We start from the raw sequence: 7,859 nt of genomic DNA, 5'->3' as shown, positions 1-7,859 counted from the left end.
TTGCATACTACAACTGACCAAATACCTCTATACTTCTATACCTCTATGCTTTGACGAATGTCATACACTGCTCCAAAGCTCCCATTTTGATACACGCTAGGAGGATGCTGGCAAATGTTGTCAGTCTGGCTTTATACGTGCCAATTGCACTTGCTTGAAAGTTCTTAAAGCCTTTTCAAAAATCGGTTCTGGCAATAATGTGCAATCAGGGTAATCCACGAGAAAGCGTTCTTGGAGGCATTTTTTATAACTGTTCACGTTCCTTGTCTATGCTTCCATTTTGTGCATGTCCTGCAATCATTGCATTCCATGAAATGACATCTCTTTGAGGCATTCTGTCAAATAGTTGAGGCAGTTTGCCTATGCTTCCACATTTGGCAAACATATATGCCAGAGCGTTTTCACCTATAAAATCTGCTTTGATGGATGTCCACACCCTGATCAAAACCTTTGGTGCTGGCTACAAAGGTTTCATAACGTGGCTTTGCACCTGCGAATTGCATTTGCATGTGCTTTATGTCCTGATCTATCGCGACACCATTATGAGAAGGTCCCATTTTAGCACGTGCTGGAAGTATGTTGTCAACTGTAAACTAATCCGATTCGAAACAGTGTGACTAGGCCTCCTCAAATACTTCAGCGGAATGGTTTATGGGTTTGAATTTGGTTTGGCTTATGCGCCTGAAATGTATAGCCAGCGTGGCGAAGAAATGAATAGTCAATGCATATAAAGATGTTAAAAATTGTAGTGAAAGATAGAGGAAAGAGAGATAGAGCTAAAACATCGAGAGACAAGAGCACATAAGGAAGAGTATGGAGAATAGGAGATTGAAAGCGCAGGGAATAGGATGAATGCACAGGAAAAAGTAAGAACTATTCTATTGTGTATTACAAAAACATAGAAGTAGGCGTGCAGGAAAGAAAAACTAAGGGAATAAGAAACGGTGCTAAGAAAAATAAAAGATAGCCCAGGGGGAGAGAAGGGAGTAAGGAAAGAAGAATAGAAATGCGTGGTAAAAAATGTGACGTGGGCGCATAAAAAAGTGAAGTGGGTGCAAATAACAGAGGAAATACAAAGATTTTTGACAGATTAAATAAGGAAGACAAATAAAAATTGTGGAGAACTGATGTTGCTCATGCAGCTCCATGCAGCTCATGCATTACTATCTTTAGTTCTTTATTTAGGACCGTTAGTTATGAAATAATCTCCTATTTTTAGTGTTGAAGTTTGTTTGAAATTAGCATGCGTTCTTCTAATTAATCAATGCAAGTAAAATGTATCCTATTTCTCAGGGCAGCTAATTATAGTTCCACCGTAGCAATCCATTTAGTTTGTAATGCACAGTATTTGATGAACTGCAGTCTAAGTTTAGAGTCGTCTTAATAGAGTTTCTTCGGTGTAAGTATTTGTAAGGCTGTGTAAACTTTAAAACAACTAGCCTCTTTGTAATTTTATCATTCTGTAATAAAGAATTTCTGCTTAAAGAAACAAGGTCTGCATTAAAAACAGAGTATTCAACAATTTATGAATTCCAGATTCTTGTTATGTGATTTGTGAGGGATATGTAAGTTAATTTGTGTTTTCTGTTTTTTTATTTTGAATTAGTTGGTTTAGAGGAGACAAGGTAGATTAAAAAATCTACAAGTGGTATCAGAGCATGTAAAATTGTTTTGGGTTAAAGTTTTATTGTTAAAATTTCGTCAAAGATAATTAGGTCGAATTCTAACAACGTGCCCGTTCCAAAATTTGATGGGAATGATTATGATTATTGGTGTATTAAGATGCTGACCTTTTTGATTGGAAAAGATTTGTGGGAGATTGTGATTGGAATTCCCTTACAACCAATAAAAGAAGAACAAGAAAGGAGGCAAGGAAGAAGAATGCTCAAGGTTTGTTTCATATTTAGATAGCTCTTGATAAGAGCTTATTTTCAAGAATATCAAGAGCAACAACTGCCAAAGATGCCTAGAAGACTCTACAATAAGCTTACCAAGGTAGTGGTCAAGTTAAGGTGGTCAGGCTTCAAACATTGAAGCGAGAGTTCGAGAATTTGAAGATGTAAGAAGCTGAAAGTGTAGTCACATAAATCTGTCCAGTTTAATTAAATGAATATTTGCTATTTATTTGATTAAAAATCCATTAGCCATTAGTTAATTAAATTAATATCTAATTAATTCATCTTCAAACATTCTCCTATTAATTAAATAAATTATTCAATTTATTTTAATTAATTCATTATACCAAATTCACAATCAATTAAATAAATAAATTTTATTTATTTAATTAAATCCCCCTTCTCCTCTTTTAAATAAATTAAATAAAACATTTATTTAAATCATTTACACCCCCACTTGCACTTTCCTACAAATGCAACTTGCACCTATTAATTGAAATAAATTAATTTTATTTTAATTAAAATCCTATTTTCCCCCACCTACCAAACCCACTTGCACTCCTAAACCCCCTTCTAAATTCTTCTAGAATCTATCTAATCCTAATCAATTAACCTAGTCCATCCCCTAATTATTGTCACATTCCTAAGCAACTTGGAGTCATTTCTCAAAGACTTCAAAGTCTTTGAAAAGCATTTAATGTTTTGTGTGTTCAACAATATAACCTCTAAAGTCTTCCAAAACCACTAATGGCTCTTACATGACCATTAATGGCTCTTACATAACCATTTATGGTTAAATCAACTTGCACTCATATGTCTCCTCAAGCATTTATTGCTTTGACCATGGTTATCCCTTTTGCCTTTGCACAAGAGTTTATCCATTGGATAAAATCTTTATTCTTTGGATAAAGAATTTATTCATTCAACCTAACCTTGACCTTAACTCTTAAGTTAACTCTCAGGTCATGTCAAAGCATTTAATACATATTCCCTCTCCTCTCAACCTATCTTGCATTGACACTTGTCATCTTAGGAATGGGTTGAAAGCCCTCACATGGATTGAATATCATTCAATCCTGACCCTTGTTGAGATTACTCAATCTCAACCATCCATTGCTCCATTTGTCCTATAAATAGAGCCCATTTCTTCATAGCCCAGATCCTGAAAAAACTTGCGTGCATCTAAGTTATAGTAAATTCTAGAGAGCATTTTAGCATAAATCACTAATATCTTGTTATTTTGGCCTAAAATAAATCATTTTAGCATCATAGCATCTAATATTAGCTTTCATTCACATTTGCATAGTATTTTAGAGTAAACTTTTCAATCTTGAACCTCCATAAGCATCCATAGTGCAAAAAGCTGTTGAGAGCTACACTAGTTTGGAACTTGGAGAGAAGAGGAACAAAGGAGAAGCAGCTAAGAGTATGTTAGGAGGCATTTGAAGATGTCTCATTATATTTACTTTCCTAGTTAAATATTTCTTCATGTTTTTGGTGTCTCTTTTGATATGGCTGCTTAGATTAGTTTTTGGTTGATTAACACTAACAGTTTCTTGGTTTTGTGTGTTATTCCACCACAGGTTCTAGTCTAACCTTCCCCCATTTCACAGTGCATCAGAAAGTATAAGTGATTATTGTTTCAGAGTCAAAGATGTGGTCAATAAAATGGCTACACTTGGAGAAACTGTAAGCAATGAAGTTTTGATTAAAAAAGGTATTGAGATCTTTGACACCTAGATGGAATCATGTTGCCATAATCATAGAAGAAAGCAAGGATTTGACAAAACTACAGTTTGATCAATTGGTTGGATCCCTGATGTCTCATGAAGAAAGATTGAAAGATTCTCTTGAAAGTGTTGAGAAATCATTCTCATCTAAATTAAAAATAACAAAGAATGGATGCAAGCAATAGTAGTGCCAAAAACAATCAAGGCCAAGGTAAAGGGAAAAACAAAAATTCTTCAAGAGGTAGAGGCAGAGGTGGCTCAAGAGGAAGAGGTGGTTCCAAAGGAAGAGGTAGAGGCAAATTTGATAAGAGAAATGTTCAATGCTACCATTGTAACATCTATGGCCACTTTGAAAGAGAATATAGATTGAAAGAAGGTAAAAGTGCTAACTATGCTCAAGAAAGTAGTGAGAATCCTCCTGATCATTTATTTTTATCTTATGCCAAAGGTGAAAATACTAGTAAAGATGTTTGGTACCTAGATTCTGGATGCTCTAACCATATGACAGGGAATGGGAAGCTATTTTTAACAAAGGATGGAAGTTTGAAATCCAAGATCCAACTTGGTGATGATAAATCATTGGAGGTTGCTGCCAAAGGAGCTATGGAGGTCCACACAAAAAAAGGTATAAAGAGTATTCATGATATTTGTTATACTACACAATTGAAGCATAATTTGTTAAGTGTTGGGCAGATATGTGAGAAAAATTATAAAGTAGTCTTTGAGAATAAGACATGTACTATCTATGATAAGAATAAGGGCAATAGGGTGATCACTCTTGTGCCTATGACAAGAAGTAGGATGTTTCCCTTGAGGTTTGGAAAATGAGAAAGCATGCAAGATCAATTGTTTAAGGACTGATCGTCAAGGAAAATTTTGCTCAAAGGCTTTCCAGAGTTATTGTGATCTTAATGGCATCAAGAGGCAACTCACAACTACATACACACCTCAACAGAATGGGGTAGCTGAAAGAAAGAATGTACATCCTCAACCATAGCCCCACCAATGCACTCAAAAAGATGACTCCTCATGAAGCTTGGTATGGAAAAAGGCCTAATGTTAATCATTTCAAATTTTTTGATTGTTTGGCTTATGTTCATGTGCCTGATTAGAATAGACAAAAGTTAGATGCAAAGAGTGATTCATGTTTTTTTATTGGGTATAGTGAGAAAAGCAAGGCTTATAGATTATATAATTCCATCACTAATAAGCTTATTGTCTCAAGAGATGTAATTTTTTTATGAAGGGGGAGTTTATGGTCATTAAAAAGGCCATGTTGAGAAGACAAATTCTATTTTGAATGATGATATAATTACTGATATTGATCATGAGTAGCCAACTAATGTTTCTATTTCTAGTGGTATAACTCCACCAAGCAACCCTTCAGCATGTTATTCAGTACCAAGTTCAAGTCCAACTTCTTCTCCAAGTTCTACAAGGAAAGTAAGGAGATTGGGTGATATCTACCAGAGGAGTGCAAATCAAGTACATGAAGAAAACCCAATAGGCGAGACAGTGAATTTTGCTTTATTAGCCTAGACTGATTTTGAACCATCATGTTTTGAAGATGCATGTACTATGAGGTTTGTGTGCAAGCTATGGAAGAAGAGATGGATTCCATTCATAGGAATGACACTTGGGAGTTGACAAAGATTCCACTTGACAAGAAAAAGATTGGCACCAAATGGGTCTATAAGACCAAGTTTAATAGTGATGGGAGTGTTGAAAGACACAAGATAAGATTAGTTACTAAAGGTTTCAGATTGAAGTATAGAATTGATTATGAAGAGACATTTGCACCAGTAGCAAGACAAGAGACCATTAGAATGTTGATTTCATTAGCAACTCAGAAGAAGTGGAGCATACATCATATGGATGCGAAAAGTGCCTTCTTGAATGGGTACTTAGAAGAGGAAGTATATGTGGAGCAGCCACAAGGTTTTGAAGTGGAAGGATAAGAGCATCATGTCTATAGGTTGAAGAAGGCTTTTCATGGCCTCAAGGAAGCACCAAGACCATGGTATTCCAGGATTGATGGATACTTTCAGGAGAATGGCTTTGAGAGAGGTAAGAGTGATCCTACCCTTTACTACAAACAAGAAGGTACTAATATTCTAATCATAAGTTTGTATGTTGATGATCTATTGTATATGGGTAGTAGTTCTAAGATGAAAGATGAATTCAAAGCTGCTATGATGAATGAATTTGAGATGAAAGATCTCGGTCTCATGAAATATTTTCTAGGAATGGAGGTTTATCAAAGGATGAGATTTTCATTTGTCAAACAAAGTATTCTCAAGATATGCTGAAGAAATTTGATATGACTAATTGTAATCCTTCCTCCACTCCAAGTGATCATGGAGTTATGTTATGTAGAAATGATGGTGTTGATTTAGTTGATGAGACAACTTACAGAAGTATTGTGGGGAGCTTGATGTTTCTAAAGTACACAAGGCCTGCTATTACATATTTAGTTTTACTTGTTTCAAAGTATATGACAAATCCATCATAAATACATATAAAGGAAGGCAAGAGGATTTTGAGGTATGTGAAAGGAACTCTTAATTTTGGTATTCATTACTACTCTTCTAAAAAGTTCAATCTTGTTGGCTTTAGTGATTGAGATTGGGGAGGTAGTAAGGATGACCATAACTCCACATCTAGGAATTATTTTTCTTTTGGTTCTAGATTAATTACTTGGAGCTCAAAAAAACAAAACATTGTTGTCCTCTCATCTATAAAAGCAGAGTATGTTGCAATTACCTCAGCAGGTACACAAGCTCTTTGGCTCAAAAACGTTTTGGAAGAAATTGGAGAAAATAAAATTAAGCCTACAGTGATTTATTGTGACAATGTGAGTGCTATCAAGTTAGCAAAGAATCCAGTTCATCACAGAAGGACAAATCATTTTGACATGAAATATCACTTCATTCAGAATTTGGTACAAAAGAAATAAGTTGAATTGAAGCAAATTAATACTCAAGATCAAATAGCAGATATCTTCACCAAGGCAATTGCAAAAGATCAGTTTTCGACACTATGAAATAAGATATTAAGCTCTCTCAGCATCAAGAGGGAGTATATGGAGAACTAATGTTGCTCGAGCATGCAAATCAATGCAGCTCAAGCATTACTATTCTTAGGATCCATCATATAAAACATCCATGCACCGTAATTCATCATCACACACCACAACATAAGAAAGTTATCTTTAGTTCTTTATTGAGGATCATTAGTTATGAAAAAATATCCTATTTTTAGTGTTGGAGTTTGTTTGAAATTAGCATGCAATATTTTAATTGATCAATCCAAGTAAAATAGGATATGAATCCTCTTTCTTAGGACAACTAAGTCTAGTTCCACTATAGAAATCCATTTAGTTTGTAATTCGTAGTATTTGATGAACTGCAGTCTAAGTTTAGAGTTGTCTTAATAGAGTTTCTTCGGTGTAAGTATTTGTAAGAATATGTAGACTTTAAAATAAATAGCCTCTTTGTAATTTTATCATTTTGTAATAAAGAATCTCTGCTTAAAGAAACAGGGTCTATGTTAAAAACAAAGTATTCAACAATTTATGAATTCCCCATTCTTGTTATGTGATTTGTGAGGGATATGTAAGTTAATTTGTGTATTGGTGTTATTGTTTGCTTTCTGTTTTTTTACTTTGAATTTGTTGGCTCAGAGAAGACAAGGTAGATTAAAAAATCTACAAAAATAAGGAGGAGAGGAAGATGTACAGGGAAGAAAATAATGTGTAAGAAGGTCGAGGAATAGTAGAATGGGAAAGTTAAAATGTAGATTGCTATAAATAAAGAAAACCAGATGGAGTGGCATGATGAAGAGAGAGAATGAAAAGACTAAGGGGAGATTTTCTTGCAATTGTACATGATTTTCTACCTTTGAATTTGTCGACTCATAAAAAGCTTAGTTGTTTCCTTCTCGAGATCTTCTTGCAATCTGATTTCTTTGCATTGATCCAGGTGCCAACTACTCCTTGATCTTCCTCTATCATTCTTTCTTCTTTGAGTTGCATCATTTAGTTACAATCTTGTGATTTTTGGCTATTTCATTAATGTCAACTAGCCATTTCAACAACCATGTCGATGGAGGCTTCACCGACCTTTGCATGTTTGCCACCTCAGCTCCACATGGCATCACAATGGTCATACACTTAGCTCACTGATACACAATCAGTTTACACTTGAACATTCATCAAGCTCATACCGGTACAAGC

The sequence above is a fragment of the Cryptomeria japonica genome, chromosome 5, assembly GCF_030272615.1.
Source record: "Cryptomeria japonica chromosome 5, Sugi_1.0, whole genome shotgun sequence".
Classification (NCBI taxonomy): domain Eukaryota; kingdom Viridiplantae; phylum Streptophyta; class Pinopsida; order Cupressales; family Cupressaceae; genus Cryptomeria; species Cryptomeria japonica.
The sequence above is the reverse complement of the archived record's forward strand: the minus strand, read 5'-3'. Positions refer to the sequence as shown.